Source organism: Limulus polyphemus, unplaced genomic scaffold (assembly GCF_000517525.1).
Source record: "Limulus polyphemus unplaced genomic scaffold, Limulus_polyphemus-2.1.2 Scaffold3170, whole genome shotgun sequence".
In the NCBI taxonomy this organism is placed as follows: Eukaryota; Metazoa; Arthropoda; class Merostomata; order Xiphosura; family Limulidae; genus Limulus; species Limulus polyphemus.
In genome coordinates, this window is record NW_013668780.1 from 50,497 (window position 1) to 67,568 (window position 17,072).

The following is a 17,072-nucleotide window of genomic DNA, read 5'->3' on the forward strand; positions in this document are numbered from 1 at the left end:
AACTACCAAGGCAGTACATAATAGTATTGTTAACAGAAACAACTTCAACTACCAAGACAGTACATAATAGTATTGTTAACAGAAACAACTTCAACTACCAAGACAGTACATAATAAGATTGTTAACAGAAACAACTTCAACTACCAAGACAGTACATAATACTATTGTTAACAGAAACAACTTCAACTACCAAGGCAGTACATAATAGTATTGTTAACAGAAACAACTTCAACTACCAAGACAGTACATAATAGCATTGTTAATAGAAACAACTTCAACTATCAAGACAGTACATAAAAGTACGTCTAGTTGAAGTGTAGAGAGGGGGGGAGAGTACGTGTGGGGGAAATAACTAAAAAGTGATGGAAAGTTTTACATCTTGATTGTGACATTTTTTTTTAACTGACAACTCGGTATCTATTTCACACCGTCAGTGCCGACACAGATCCATTCTTTGTATATTTGGTCGTTCAGGTTTTGTTTTTACACCATCAACTTCTTGCATTTACTGTTTTACTTGGTGTACTTTACTTTCCAATGGTTAGAGTGCCGGACTGTGTGTGGACCTAGGGTTATTGGGCCCGCCTATACGTAAACAACAATGGGCCTTTGGTGCGTTATAAGAGTAACATACTGTGGATCTAGGTTTCTGTGGTTATTGCGCCCGCCTCTACTTAAACAACCTTGGGCCGTGGGTGCGTTATAAGAGTGACGGTGAAATCCAATTATTCTTGTCTGACAAAAAGTGATTAGATACCTTTTCTCTAGTTTATAATTTCAAAATTATGGACGGCAAGCGCAGATAGCCCTCGTATAGATTTGTGCAAAATTCAACAAACCAAACAAGTTATCATAACTATAAATCCTACATTGTAACTTTAAGAGATCTTTATTAACCCTATTCTTCAGTTGTATGTTTCATTCCACATCAGCTTGTGTGTATATAGATATAGTTTTCTACTCATTGATAGTCATGTTTTGTTTAATCTCCCCCATGTAGGTTTTCTCTCTCTCTCTTTCAGGGCTTTTACGTAGTTGACGAGTGCACATCCTTATTTTGTATTCTTTGTGCGCGGGTTGTCCCTGTGGTAGAGCTCTACATTTCGAAGCTGACAAACCGGGTTCGATTCCGTTCGATACCATAAAATATCTTCACGACGTTAAACTGTGGTTGCGTTAAAAGAGTGACAGCCAATCCTCAGTGTGTTAGAGTGCTGCTGCTAGCTGCCTTCCCTCTGGTCATAGTTCAAACTTAACGACCTTTGTACCTTTGCTATTATTACAGTTGTATTCTTCTGCCTCATATTAAGATGAACTAAATACAACGTTAATTATAAACAAAATCGACAATATGAATTCAGAGTCTAAAACACTGACTACAAACAGAACTAGCGAAGGCTTATAAATGCTAATAACAAACAAACAATACTGATGACAACCGAAAACCTAACAATACTAATGACAGATAAGGCCTAACAATACTAACGACAACTAAGATCTAACAATACTAATGACACCCAAAATATAACAATACTAATGACAATTAAAGTCTAACAGTACTAATGACAACTAAAACTTAATAATACGAATTACAGCCTACAACTAAAAACAACTAATTTACAACTAAAACGTAATAATACGAATTACACCCAAAACCTAACAATACTAATGACACCCAAAATATAACAATACTAATGACAATTAAAGTCTAACAGTACTAATGACACCCAAAATATAACAATACTAATGACAATTAAAGTCTAACAGTACTAATGACAACTAAAACTTAATAATACGAATTACAGCCTATAACTAAAAACAACTAAATTACAACTGAAACGTAATAATACGAATCACAGCTAAAACCTAACAATAATAATGACAAATAAAATCAAACAATACTAATGTTAACTAGAACCTAACAATACTAAAGACAACTAAAACCTAGCAATACTAATGATAACCAAGGTCTAAGAATACTAATGTCAACTAAAACCTAACAATACTAATGACAACCAAGATCTAACAATACTAATGACAACTAAAACTTAATAATACGAATTACAGCCAAAGTGTAACAATACTAAAGACAACTAAAACCTAACAATGCTAAGGACAACTAAAACCTAATAGTATGAATTACAACCAAGACCTAACAATACTAATTACAACTAGATCTAAAAATATTAATGACATCTAAAACCTAACAATACAAACGACAACCAAGGTCTAACAATACTAATGACACCCAACAGCTAAATACAGCCAAAATCTAACAATACTAATGAAAACTAAAACTTAACAATAGGAATTAGAACCAAGGTCTAACAATAATAATCACGGCTAAAAACCTAACAATAATAATGACAACTAAAATCTAACAATACTAATGACACACAAAATATAACAATACTAATGACAGCTAAGGCCTATCAATGCTAACGACAATTAAGTCTAACAATACTAATTACAACCAAACCTAACGATACGAATGACAACCAAAATCTAAAAATATTAATGACATCTAAAACCTAACAATACTAATGATAATTAAAACCTAACTATACTAATGACAACCAAGGTCTAACAATAATAATGACAACTAAAATCTAACTATACTAATGACAACGAAGGTCTAACAATAATAATGACAACTAAAATCTAACAACACTAATGACAACCAAAATCTAATAATATTAATGACATCTAAAAACCTAACAATACTAATGTAACCAAGGTCTAACATTAATAATGACAACTAAAACTTAACAATAGGAATTAGAACCAGGGTCTAACAATAATAATCACAGTTAAAACCTAACAATAATAATGACAACTCAAATCAAACAATACTAATGTCAACTAAAACCTAACAGTACTAAGGACAACTAAAACATAGAAATACTAATGACAACTAAGGTCTAACAATACTAATGACAACTAAAACCTTGCAATACTAATTACAACAAAGGTTTAACAATACTAACGACAACTAAGATTAACAATACTAATGATAACCAAAATCTAACAATACTAATGACAACCAAAATCTAAAAATATTAATGACATCTAAAATCTAAAAATATTAATGACATCTAAAACCTAACAATACAAATGACAACCAAGATCTAACAATACTAATGACAACTAAAACTTAATAATGCGAATTACAGCCAAAGTGTAACAATACTAAAGACAACTAAAACTTAACAATACTAATGACAACTAAAACCTAATAGTATGAATTACAACCAAGACCTAACAATACTAATTACAACTAGATCTAAAAATATTAACGACATCTAAAACCTAACAATACAAACGACAACCAAGGTCTAACAATACTAAAGACAACTAAATCTAACAATACTAATGACAACTAAAACTTAACAATAGGAATTAGAACCAAGGTCTAACAATAATAATTACAGCTAAAAACCTAACAATTATAATAACAACTAAGATCTAACAGTACTAATGACACCCAAAATAGGCCTTAGCTGTCATTAGTATTGTTATAACAATACTAACGACAATTAAGATCTAACAATACAAATTACAACCAAAACCTAACAATACTAATGACAACCAAAATCTAACAATACGAATGACAACCAAAATCTAAAAATATTAATGACATTTAAAAATCTAAAACCTAACAATAATAATACAACTAAAACCTAACTATACTAATGACAACTAAAACCTAATAATACTAATGCAACCAAGGTCTAACAATACTAATGACAACTAAAACCTAACAATACTACTGACAACTAAAACCTAACAATACTAATGACAACCAAGGTCTAACAATAATAATGACAACTAAGATCTAACAACACTAATGGCAACCAAAATCTAAAAATATTAATGACATCTAAAACCTAACAATACTAACGACAACTAAGATCTAACAATACTAATTACAACCAAAACCTAACAATACTAATGACAACCAAAATCTAAAAATATTAATGACTACTAAAACCTAGCAATACAAATGGCAACTAAAACGTAACAATAATAATACAACTAAAACCTAACAATAATAATGACAAATAAAATCAAACAATACTAATGTCAACTAAAACCTAACAGTACTAAGGACAACTAAAACCTAGAAATACTAATGACAACCAAGGTCTAACAATATTAACGACAACTAAAACCTTGCAATACTAATGACAACCAAGGTCTAACAATACTAATGTTAAATCGGTTTTAGTTATGATTTATATTTTTACTCATCTTGAACTGGAATTAATTGTAACTGAAAGCTCTTTTACTGTCATTGTTTATTTGTTAATGAAACAGCCATTAGAAATGATGGGAACTGCTAATTTCAGTTCTTTCGATAACTTCGGTTTTGGGGGATATTTTCAAAGAATCTATTTAACTTGTGTTGCTGTAATAATTATTGTGAGGTTAGTCTAAATGCAAGAATTGTGTGGTCCATAAATGTAAGCTGAGTGTTTACCGATTCTTACCAGTTTCTATTAGGCGCCAGAGAATTCTTCCCTGAAACCGGTCTTCACTCTGTGGAGATTGTTCCTTTATCTAGTTGGGTTCGGTTTCTGCTTCTCATAGATTCGCCTCGCCTAACCGGTATATACAAAATAAGTTGTTGTTTTTTTATATTATTTCTTAAAGCAATTAATATTTATTTCGCCGGTTTCGTATCCACACAGGGCACGTGTTGAATTTAATTAGTAGTAGCAATATTTCATCTGAACGAATATCTGTACTTTGAACCTTCTCTTTAAACTGAAATACGAACCAGCTACAGACAGTAAGTGGTGGAATAGGTACATCGATTTCATTATCCGTACCGCGGACACAATAGCTCATTAATTCTAATGGAGCAATTCGTGAGAACGGCCTTTTTGTAGTTTGGGTATTCAATATAAAGCATTAGCAATTTTCTTGACTATTAAGGTTTTCAAACGTTGGGTGGGCGTGTCTCTCGTCTCTGTTATGGACAGCTAAATGACAAACCACACCGCATGGGAGCCGTTAGGAAATATTTAGCTTTTCCTGTGTTAGTATGAGAATAAAGTATACTTCTGGCCAAAATAAACTCCTGATACCAGTGATCATCAGCCACGGAAATTGTGTTAGCCTCTAAAATCACCTGTAGTACTTAGCTCCATACATGGCAATTTGTCTCCCATAATTCCCTGCAACCGTACTTTATTCGTCTTATTGGTTTGAAGTGTGGCTGAAACGTTTTTGTATACTTTTCTGTTCTGTTTGTGATACACAAACTTAAGTAGCAGTGACGTACACGGTGAAGGTCAAGGCAATACCTTCCCCCTTTTATGCTCGAAAAGTGCCCTTTTTCTCAGTCATACGAGTTACGAAAAAAATATTTCAGCTTCAAAATGAACGACACAGAAAAACTTACAATAACAAAATAGTTGTAGTATGTTATTAATGTGGAAGAATTCGCTGTTTAGTTTTTTATAAGACCAGTCGAATAGGAATAAAATAGGACATGTTTGTTTCTCATGATTTTCTACCCAATGTGTACTAGAGGCATCCCATAGTATCACGTAACACAACACCTTCCTCGTTTTTACTGTGAAACAGCTTGTCTTGAACATTTGTAAACAAATTTTTCACATTCCGAAATGTTTCTGTGGACGGCTTTGTCTGCTAGGTGATGCTTAAAACGTGGTTCTTATGTATGTGTGTGTGTGTGTGTGTAGACTATTTGAAAACTTTATCTTTTACATACCTATTTCCCCGTATTTGAAAAATGCTACAGAATTCTTCAAGGCAGTGTTATTGGTAACCTAATGAATGATAATAATACTCTCGTGCTCAGATGGGTTTGAAGAGGTCAGCTAAATGTTCAGAGAGGAACTTAGATGAGGGGTTGACACAAGACATCAACAAGAAAGCAAAGATGCTGCCACACCGTATTAGTTGTCAACTCTTACCAGATTCACAGCCATTAGCACCTATTATAAGACGCAGCCTGATGTCACACGCAATTTCATGCCTGTAGCAACGCTCTTGACACGTGGTTTCCTGGATATAATACGCTCGTTAACAGAGCGTGAAGAACCCCGTCTAACAATCAGAACCTGTATCCTCTGTCTTTTCTCTCTCTTTCTATACATATAAATATACGCACACAAATACTTATTATACGGACATTAAGAAATCGGTCGATATACGAATGAACAAGTTCGTATCAATACAGTTTCGTTTAGGATTTTGTGAGTTTGATAAAGGTTTGCAACCGTATCTTTAATATTTGATTTTGTGGACTTGATTGATAAATATTCGCATACGTATTTCTTATATTTGAAAGACTTCAGTTTATTCTATAAAAATTCGGATGATGTTATTCGGGGATATTCTTTGGACAGAATGAAACAGACATGCATGCGTCATCATTCTTTTAAACACAAAACTACTGATAGAAGGATTATTTATTGGCGCTGGAGTTTTGCCAAATATTATCTAATGATTCTTGTCACACATCGCCCCCAGTGACTTAGCGGAATTTATGCGGACTTATAATGCTAAAAATCTGGTTTCGATGCCCGTGGTTGGCACAGCACAGGTAGCCCATTGTGTAGCTTTGTGCTTAAATACAAATAAACAAATTGTCAAACATCATTTTTCAGTTAAATTCCCCGAAAGGGTGCCGAAGGCCGCCTGGAGGGATCACCTGTTTTAACCACTCGCACCATTATACAGTAGTGTGTTGTCTGTCAGTCAGTCAGTAGACACTAAAATGACGTCACCCAAGGGACGCTTAACGTCGTAATTTGTACTGTCCTTACGTCACTAAAACGTGCGCATGCCATGAATCCCGAGAAGCATTATGCAGTCTGAAGGCTACAACACAGCATGACACATGAACTTCAAAAGCAAGAAATAAAAATATTTGTTACTCTTAATTTTGGTTTTATTTACTCTTGAAAGAGAACACTTTCGGGGACCCTGCGCAAGTACGTCTAGCATATAGGTGTAACTATTTAAGAGAAGGAGCGAATACAAAATAACTAAACGTGCAAACCAGAAGATTCGGCGCAGTGTTGTTGATAAATTAAAATGGTCAGAAAAGTTTGTGAATGTGTATGTTGTTGAAATTATATAGCAACATCGTGAGCACGAATCGAGATAAGTTAACTGTCGACAGCAGCAGAGTTTATGTTTCATTTTTTTTTTATAAATTTAACTTCAGCGATAAGAAAAGGTGATTTATAACCGTAGGTAATTATAAACAAACAGCTGTTACAGTAAGGTACAGGTCTTGTTAAGTTAAAGAACACACGTTTTTGAATATAAGCGGTAACAAAAAAACAACAACATTGGCCTAGCAGTAAGTCTGATGGCTTATAACCGAGTTTCGATACCCATGGTGGTCACAGCACAGATAGCCCATTGTGTACCTTTGTCCTTAATAACAAAGAAACACAAAAAAACAACTTAATATATCTAAATTTACCAGAATTTTATAACCTAACTCGTACAGATCTTCTCGAGAAAATACAAGAAAACAAAGGGCTTCAAAGATTAATATAAATACGCGTAACTATCAGAAAACAAAGGGCTTCAAAGATTAATATAAATACGCGTAACTATCAGAAAACAAAGGGCCCCTAAAGATTAACATAAATACGCGTAACTATCAGAAAACAAAGGGCTTCAAAGATTAATATAAATACGTGTAACTATCAGAAAACAAAGGGCTTCAAAGATTAATATAAATACGCGTAACTATCAGAAAACAAAGGGCTTCAAAGATTAATATAAATACGTGTAACTATCAGAAAACTTTCTATGGTATCTTGTTTTATTTTCTTTTTTTAACACTATTAAACTATTTAGCAAGATCATGCTAAAGATTATTTATGGCTCTCCCTGTATACAGACAGTGTAATTCAAAGCTAGGGATCAAGTGTTGTAATAGCTCATGAGTCAAGTTTCAGCTTTTCTTTTCTTTTGTTACTCGCACGCTGCTGACCATCATCTGCTTGGGCCAAATTAAATTTCCAGTTCTGAAGCGTTCGGTGTAGGCTATACAGTCTTTAGCCCTTCACGTTTTCATCGCTTTTGGATCCAGTTAGCGTTTCCTGGATGTAATCTGATGCCTGACCTTTTTTTCAGCGAGTAAAGAAATAAGGCCTTAAAGCCCAATAGGATAAAACGTTAAGACGCGAGGAAAATGGAATATGGCAGAAAGAAGGTTTCCATTTCCTCGATGCCGTTGGTCCAATCAGAAACAACCAATATTATTGGAGCTAGCTGTGCCTGAAAGTCGATCAACTTTGTATTGGAGGCGAAATAACGCAAAGCGTCAGCTGAAGAATAGATCTTCAGTCTCAAGTTATCGAACATATTCTGCAAACACGTCAAAACAAATAGCTTTGAAAAGCTGGCATGGAATTATCCTGCGAGGCAACGTTTCCTCGTTATTCTTCTTATGGATTTTTTTTTTTTTGTGGATGGGGTGGGGGATTAGGACCGGTGATCATATAAATCCTAATTTCTTGTGAAGCTAGAGATGGCTTCGTATTATGATACTAAATTATCATTGCTTCTCCAGGTAGAAGTACAACTTGAAGTTGTTATTTTGTTTTTTAAGTCACCAGTAAAAACCTACGACGGGTATCGACATCTGACTTTTAGCGTTATAAGCCTTAAGACTTACCGCAGAACCACTATGGGGTGGGGGGCAGAGAGTTAATGTCATTTTAGAAAAGAGTTTCATTCAGCCATCTCCATTTCGGTTTAACAACCTTAAATTCAATTAAGTGTAACCCAAAATTTGGCGACGAATTTGACGTAGGGCACTTTAAACGTTTCCGACGTCATAGCATTTTAGCATGGGCTTCAACCTCCCAGCTTTTCAAATAATTTCCAAATTAAAAACTTAATTTCAAGTTTTAGAGAAATATTATTAATTATTAAACATTTTGTATCCACATAGCCCGTACACGTAATGTGTTTAGAATTTAAGACTTATCCAAATTCCCAGTTATTTAACGTATACGTGACGTAAATACTTGTATATAAATTGATTCATATTTCGTAACTACTACAACCATGATTTTTGAGTCCAAACTTACTATTGCTTACTTATACTGACCAGTTAAACGGTCCAATGAAAGTGACCAGAGGAGTATAATCTATCTTTTACTATCACATAAGCTTCTTACTTATGTACATACAAACACATGCAGTTTTATTCAAGGTGTTTAAATATCTTATCTATTCACTATACTATCGATTTCAGATTTGGGATATCTTCAAATGTTTGTTTCCAACTAAGTTCTCAATACCTGTATAGAAATCCTCAAACTGTTAAATCTTCACGATGTGTTTCATAAACAGGTTTGATTGTATTTGTGCAAGTTACCAGTCAGCCATCTTCAGGGTGTATCTGATAAACAGATTTGATTGTATTTGTGCAAGTTACCAGTCAGCCATCTTCAGGGTGTATTTGATAAACAGGTTTGATTGTATTTGTGTAAGTTACTAGTCAGCCATCTTCGGGATGTGTTTGATAAACAGGTTTGATTGTATTGGGTGTAAGTTACCAGTAAGCCATCTTCAGGGTATGTTTGATAAACAAGTTTGGTTGTATTTGTGTAAGTTACTAGTGAGCCATCTTTGGGATGTGTTTGACAAACAGGTTTGATTGTATTTATGAATGTTATCAGTCAGCCATGTTCAGAGTGTGCTTGATTGATTGTATTTATCTAAGTTACTAGTCAGCCATTTTCAGGGTGTGTTTGATAAACAGGTTTGATTGTATTTGTGTAAGTTACTAGTCAGCCATCTTCGGGATGTGTTTGATAAACAAGTTTGGTTGTACTTGTGTAAGTTACCAGTCAGCCGTTTTCAGGGTGTGTTTGACAAACAGGTTTGGATGTATTTGTGTAAGTTACCAGTCAGCCATCTTCAGGGTGTATTTGATAAACAGGTTTGATTGTATTGGGTGTAAGTTACCAGTCAGCCGTTTTCAGGGTATGTTTGATAAACAGGTTTGATTGTATTGGGTGTAAGTTACTAGTGAGCCATCTTTGGGATGTGTTTGACAAACAGGTTTGATTGTATTTGTGTATGTTATCAGTCAGCCATCGTCAGAGTGTGCTTGATTGATTGTATTTGTGTAAGTTACCAGTCAGCCATCGTCAGAGTGTGTTTGATTGATTGTATTTATCTAAGTTACCAGTCAGCCATTTTCAGGGTGTGTTTGATAAACAGGTTGTATTGTAATTGTGTAAGTTACCAGTCAGCCATTTTCAGGGTGTGTTTGATAAACAGGTTGTATGTAACTGTGTAAGTTACCAGTCAGCCATTTTCAGGGTGTGTTTGATAAACAGGTTGTATTGTAATTGTGTAAGTTACCAGTCAGCCATTTTCAGGGTGTGTTTGATAAACAGGTTGTATGTAACTGTGTAAGTTACCAGTCAGCCATTTTCCGGGTGTGTTTGATAAACAGGTTTGATTCTATTTTTGTAAGTTACCAGTTAGCCATCCTCAGGGTATGTTTGCTAGAGGTGTGAGTGTACTAATGTACGTTTCCAGTGAACCATAAATGTATTTCTGTTCCTGTAATTTATCTTCCTCGTTAAGTTCACTATCAAATGTTAATACCTATACTTATATATGTTTTCTGTGTTTGTATGATCCTGAAATGGAAATGCTTTAAAACGTAATTAATACAGAGTATGTTACATGTTTATTCACTGAATCAGTATGATTTATATTACATTTACGTCTGTGTCTGCGTACTTATGAAATATGTTTTGCATTATGTATACAGGGAATGAGTACGTACTTGTATATCCGATGATACATTTTATATTATGTATTGGCCAAAACGACGTGAAGTGGAAAGCTGAATGTCCATGAGATGTGATCACGTGATGCAAACTGGACAGCTAATAGCACGTTGTTTGTCATAAATCTTTCATGCCTGTCAGGGCAGCATCTGCGTCGAGCTACCAGCCCTGGTACTTTCTTCTTTCTTTTTTTTTTTGAAACTAAGGGACTACTTCTGTAAAATAAGCTTGCTTCCTTGGAGTACCGATACGTTAGTTCTTTTGAGAGATGTGTGTGTATGGCTGCTTGTTTATTAGAGCTAATGAAGTGGTACAGACGAAGTGCAGCATTTATTAGTGCCCGGAGTTACACATTAGTTACAGTACACACATCGTCGCAGGAGAGTGGTGTGTGAAGGGACGGAGGAAGTCTCTCATAGTGATCCTACAGGGTGTCAAAGGAGAAACCACGTGTCAAAATACAGTGTCTATCGCATGTGACTTGTATTTATTAAAATTCAAGTCCTCGGAGTCACGTGTCAGAACTATAATTATACTCCCAATAGAACCCATACAATCATAGATAGCTAGTCTTAGGGGTGTAGAAACCGTTAGTTAGCGGAGCGTGACATATAGTAGTAACATATTACTGATGGTCATTTACTGGACAATTAGCGATTTTCATTGAGAAAGGTATATTATAACAGTTCGAGATACCTTGTTTGTTGCATGCTTCTTCATGATCAGTCTTAATGAGATGTTATAATTAGTAACACTGGAATTCATTAATACAATTATCAACGATTGTAATACGAAGTGAAAATAACGATAGTTATACGTTATCTGATGTAAGAAACTGTTAACGTACATCTGGAACATATAACGACTATCGTTAACCGTATGTGTGTGTGTAAACATTTGATAAACCATACATTCTACTTTTGTTTACATGAACGTTTCTACCACCTAATGATATGAATAATACTACAATAGTAGTTAGTGAAGATACAAACCGGTTTTAAGTGTTACTTTACATAGTTACTTTACATACAATACATGATTTTTTTTCGAAAAGAAGAAAAGATTAAGAATTAGGATTTCTTCCCCTTCTTACGTTCAAAATCAGAATTTTTGTTTGTATAGATAAATTATATTTCAGTTGCTTAGAAAACACGGAGAATGTGAGTAAATAACAATTCAAGAAATCTAGTAACTTCAAGGCAAACCTTTCTTCTTCACGTGCCTTCTCAAAACACTGAAGTGGTTGGAATTTGTTTTTATATTATCTTTATTTTGTATTCTTTGTGTGATATTATTCACTGCTTATAATGGAAGGGAGAAATATTGGTAACCTAACATTTTTGCATCTCTTTCGGGAGCGGATGCACGGAAGAATTAATGCACGAGCCTAAAGAGCTAGGAAAATGCCATCCACTACCCCCCCCCCCACCCACCACACACACAAACAACAAAAATATTATAATAATAACAGCTATAATAATGCAATAACCGCATATTTACTTAAGACTTTTGTTCTGTAATAATCATATTCTAGCTATCGTAATCTCCCTCTCCCTTCTATGAGAAATAAGTCTGTTATGAGCTACTAATACATATTACAGGCGTGAGGTGGCGCTGCACTGTCCCAAAGAAGACAAATACCTAGTACTTTATTTGAGAGCTGTAAATAAGTATGTATAATATTGGTGGTGGAGACAATCCATCCCAAGATTTTTTAATTCGAACCTGGGAGGATGATGATGATGCTTGTGTTTGGTACTTTTGAAGATGTACAGTAATTATTGACATTTGTAATCTGATTCTTTGAAAGATTGTGTTGTAATATTACAACTTTTAATTGGCAGAGCTAAGTTTTGGTCCGAGTATGTAAAAATGTTATTATATTTACCTCTTCAGATGATCTGAAGATTTGCTTGTCTGTCTGTGATTGAAAATTACTTGACTAATGTTTTATGTTATTGTGTGTGTCTATAACCTGACCATATATCCTGGAGAAATGTTCTACTTTTAAACACCTGCAACTTTTTTTTTTTTATTTCAGCAAAAGTTTAAAAATAACAACAAAAGACAGAAAAGAACCGTTTAGCACCAGACAACTGATGTTCTTAGTGCTAAGCTTTCTTTACCTTGCAACTAAAGAAATTAAATGAAGAAAATATAAAATTCTGGAGTATGTGCGAATGAAAACTGCGACAAAAGTTAATGTAATGTTGTAAAAGCAACGTGTTTTATAGCGAAGAATGGTCAGTTCTTGAAGGGAGAAATGGTGTCGTCACTTGGCAGTTATGGGTTGCCATGGTAACCGTCTTCCTATTCCGTTCAATCACACTTTAATATGGTCCTGCGGCAACTAGCTGGGCGGAAGATCTGTGAAAAAAGAGACATGGTGCTGAGACAGGGGGAAGGGTTTGGGGGGGGGGGGAGAAAGGGGGAGTGGCTTTTATTCGTATCTGCATCCTCGTCAGGTAATTAAGGTATGGAGTGTGATGAAATTTTATCTCTCAAAAATGACTAGGAGATTCGAGATGAAAGTTAATGGCAGGAATAGCCTTATGAGCTGTCTACCTCATTAAATTATAATATTCCGTGATGACCTTCTATAGTCCCTTAAAAATTGATAAAGATGCTTGATTAAAAGCGTTCTTAATCCGAGGGTCTCGTGTTTATATTGTCTACAGCCGTTATTTATATCTAGACTCTGCCAGCTTTGCCTTCCTAGCCTAGAAGAGGCTACGTGTTTCCATTTTCTGGACTTTATGACTGCCAACCGGAGTTGTCAATTTGGAGAAACATGGCCGTTTGGGGTGGTTGAAAAAAATATTGATTGCACCAAACGGTCAGATCACATTGTGATATGTCGTACTCCGGTAGGCAGTGCTGTGTTACTTTTAGGTGAAAAATTAGTAAATAAACTGGCTAACTAACAAAAGGATTTTTTTCTATATATACCTATTAATAGGTGAACACTGTTTCAAAGTTCTCCCCTTCACCAAAAACAGTCGTATTTGAGGAATGTACTGTCGACTTCCTACGGGTGATAGTGACCGTTTATGGAGAAGGGTGTCTTTGGTGTTTCTTTTTATACAGCTATGAGTTTGTAGCTTGTGTAGATAATTTTTATTTTATTTGTTTTCAGTTAATGGGTTATTAGATAAATAATGGTGGGTATTTTGGGATTCAAGATAATTTTAAAAATTCACAGACAGTTACAAGCTTAAGTATGCCTTTTTTTAAGGCTTGACATGCTGTAGCTGCCCACACAGTATTCAGTGCAAAAATGGGTTTTTTCATATGGATGATTCTTATACACATCATAGTGTTGTACTTGTAATGAAGTTGAATGAGCATAAGGTTGAAAATCAAACTGTATTTTACACCCATGATTAACAAGAATATTATGTACCTCATCTCAATCGCTAAGCCCACATAATGTGGGCTTTACATCCAAATCCGAGAGACTAAGATCTATAAATATATCGTATTTAATGTTTCTGCCTCTCACAGTTAAGCCTAATATGGCCGTATCATTAATTTAGTTTACATAGCTAAGCCTAATGTGTCTGTTTATCACAAGAACGTATTTATTCTATTCTAAAAATCTAGCCTTCTTTAGGGAACATTTGTTTAAGCATTCCTTTATTGTTGAGTTTTTTCTTTTGAAAATAATATGTGGTCATATAGATTTTAGTGAATATAGGCGATGTTATTGTTAGTCAAGTTCTCTAAGTCAGATTTGATGTCATACGTACACACACACACACATTTACATACTTAGTAGTTAATAGGGTAGTGAAATAGCTTACAACTGTTTGTCCCACTGCTTTCTAAGTTTTATCATGAATCTTCGAATTTCTCTCTCTCTCCCTCTGTTTTTTCTTTTTTTTTGTTGTTTTTTTCTGAGGGGAAGAAAGAAAACAAACCCTTTTGAAAATAACTTTTTCGGCCATAAACCTTTTCGTTTCAGGCCCTTATTGTAAATACTGTAGAAATTAATCGGGGTTTAGATGGTTGTACACTATTCAACCTCACCAGCACTGTACGTTTTTACTGTTGAAATTTTAAGAGGTGCTAGAATGTACAATCGTCAATTCTTGGGCCCGACACGTGCAAGGTTTACAAAGTTCAAATATTTTCTGACTTACTAGTAGTGAAAAGTAGAAGACGTTTATGAGTTGCATTATTTGTAAAAGAAGTTGTAATACAGGCCCATTATCCCCCACACACATACACATTAATTCCAAACTGATTTAAATAATCATGTATATCTATTCAAACGCATATATACACGTCTTAACAGTAAAAAATTATGTGATTTTCGTTAAATTTTAAGGGACCTGATGCCGAACAGTCGGACGGGCGTACTTCAACGTAAATTGTGCACAATATTTTATGGGTGATAACCACATCTGAAGTCCACCCTGTCCGACTTTAATGGATGAAGATATCGATGACACTTTGTTTCCATGGATACGCAGACTGCAAGTTTTTATATCGTTATAAATATATATTAGTATATATATATATATATATATATATCATACAAATTAAGAGTATATATATGTATTATTGTCAATTAACCCGCATTTTTTCTTATCTTGTAGCCTCAATCTCACACTGGCAAGGCTTTTCAACCCCTTTCAAGGAGTTATTTTTCTACATTGTTAATATATCGGGGTGAAAGCGTTGCCAGGAGTGGGCTTAATCCATCCGAATGGAGAGAACCACAGAAAATCAAAAATTAGAGTGAGCTGTGTTTAGGTTCTGGTTTCTTTTTGTTGTCACCTCTGATGTAGTTTATTGTAGAGTGTTGCTTACTCTGTATTGTGATGTGACCTAGTTTGGGCGGTCTGCGCATTCTGGTGTTAAGTATGCACTATTTTTATAAACTCTCAGCGTCACGACGCAACATGGAGTAATGTACAGTAGAGAGGAGAAAATTTATACTTGGCGCAACCGTGAAAGTTTTGCTAGCAAGTCACGTGATTGTAAACTAGTAGTAGTTTCAAGACTACTACAATACTTTGAGTAGTTTCTGTGATTTGAAGACGAGTGATTACTGCCCTAAGCCTACCTCAACTTGACTGTTCTGCTAATCAAGCTAATTTCTGTAACTGGACGTTTCGTGTTGTAGGTGGTTCACCACTCCCATAAAAAAAATTCGTAAAGTTGCTAAAAAAATCGATGAATAATGAACCGCCTAAACCGAAATCCAGTTGTTTTAGAGCCTTAAAAACTAGTGTTAACTTCCCAGGCCTTTTAAATGTAAATAGAAATAAACCTCCCAGTTGGGGCAACTGAAGTGCCAAGGCCTGGAGAACGTTCTACACCTTTGTGTTTTCTGACTAGAGAACTTGAACCTTCTGTTTCTTTTCGGGCCGGTCTGTGGATCGAAGGATCCAAGGTTCGAAACGATATGCCGTTGAACACGCTCCACGCTTTCCGCCGTAAGTCCGTTATTAAACTGACAGTAAATCCCGTCATTCGGTCCAAAGAGCCGGAAAAAGCCCTTGTGGCGGCGGGTACTGCTGACTGATTCCTATCCTACTGGTCAGTAGTTCAAAATTAAGGACAGCTATACCTGTATCCTAATTAAGGGTCTTTGACTTGGCCGTTCAGGTTGAAAATTTTAATCCTATTCTATTTACTTTCCATCGGTGAATTTGCAAATCAATTATCATTCAAAGTTTAACATTTTATGTTTAATATAAATAATTGGGTTAACTGTTTGGAATTTGAAAGTACTGGAAAATAAATAAAATAAAACTGATTGATGTTTTTCAAGATTGAATTTGGTCTTTTTTTGTTTTTTCTTTTTTAGAATAGTAGGTTGTAGTTTCGGTTTTGAATAAATCCCGTGTGCTGTATGTATACATGTATTTGTTCATCATGGACCCGGCCCGGGAACGTAAAACAACAAAGTTTTCAGAAGTTTTAAGCAAACCCGAGCATTTTGGCTCTCTACCAGTAGATCTTACTGTACTTTCTTCATGCTATGATAACCTGTGTTTGTATGAAATAAACTGTGTGAAATGTCATCTCTCGGTTGTTAGTAGTGTGTTTCGTTAAAAGACTGTCTAAAAAGAAAGCACTAAAGAAAAAACAAAAACACTGAATTATACACTAAAAAATAACAAAACATCTAATTACGAGTTAATGAAAGAAAATGTAGCACGATTTTATATCAAAATGTATAACTCTTTTATCCCGTAACTTGATTAGTCAAGACTTGAATACATGTTTAAACCTATATGTATTTAT

At 34.7% G+C, this 17,072-nt stretch overlaps 1 long non-coding RNA gene across 1 annotated transcript in view; it reads left to right on the plus strand.

The window, feature by feature from the left end:
* The window catches only part of LOC111088126, a 23,689-nt gene extending 6,840 nt beyond the window's left edge, over positions 1–16,849 (plus strand). Inside the window, exon 2 of the long non-coding RNA XR_002612723.1 lies at positions 15,145–16,849. This is a non-coding gene — a long non-coding RNA (uncharacterized LOC111088126). The remainder of the gene's footprint in view (positions 1–15,144) is intronic.
* The last annotated feature ends 223 nt before the right edge of the window (positions 16,850–17,072 follow it).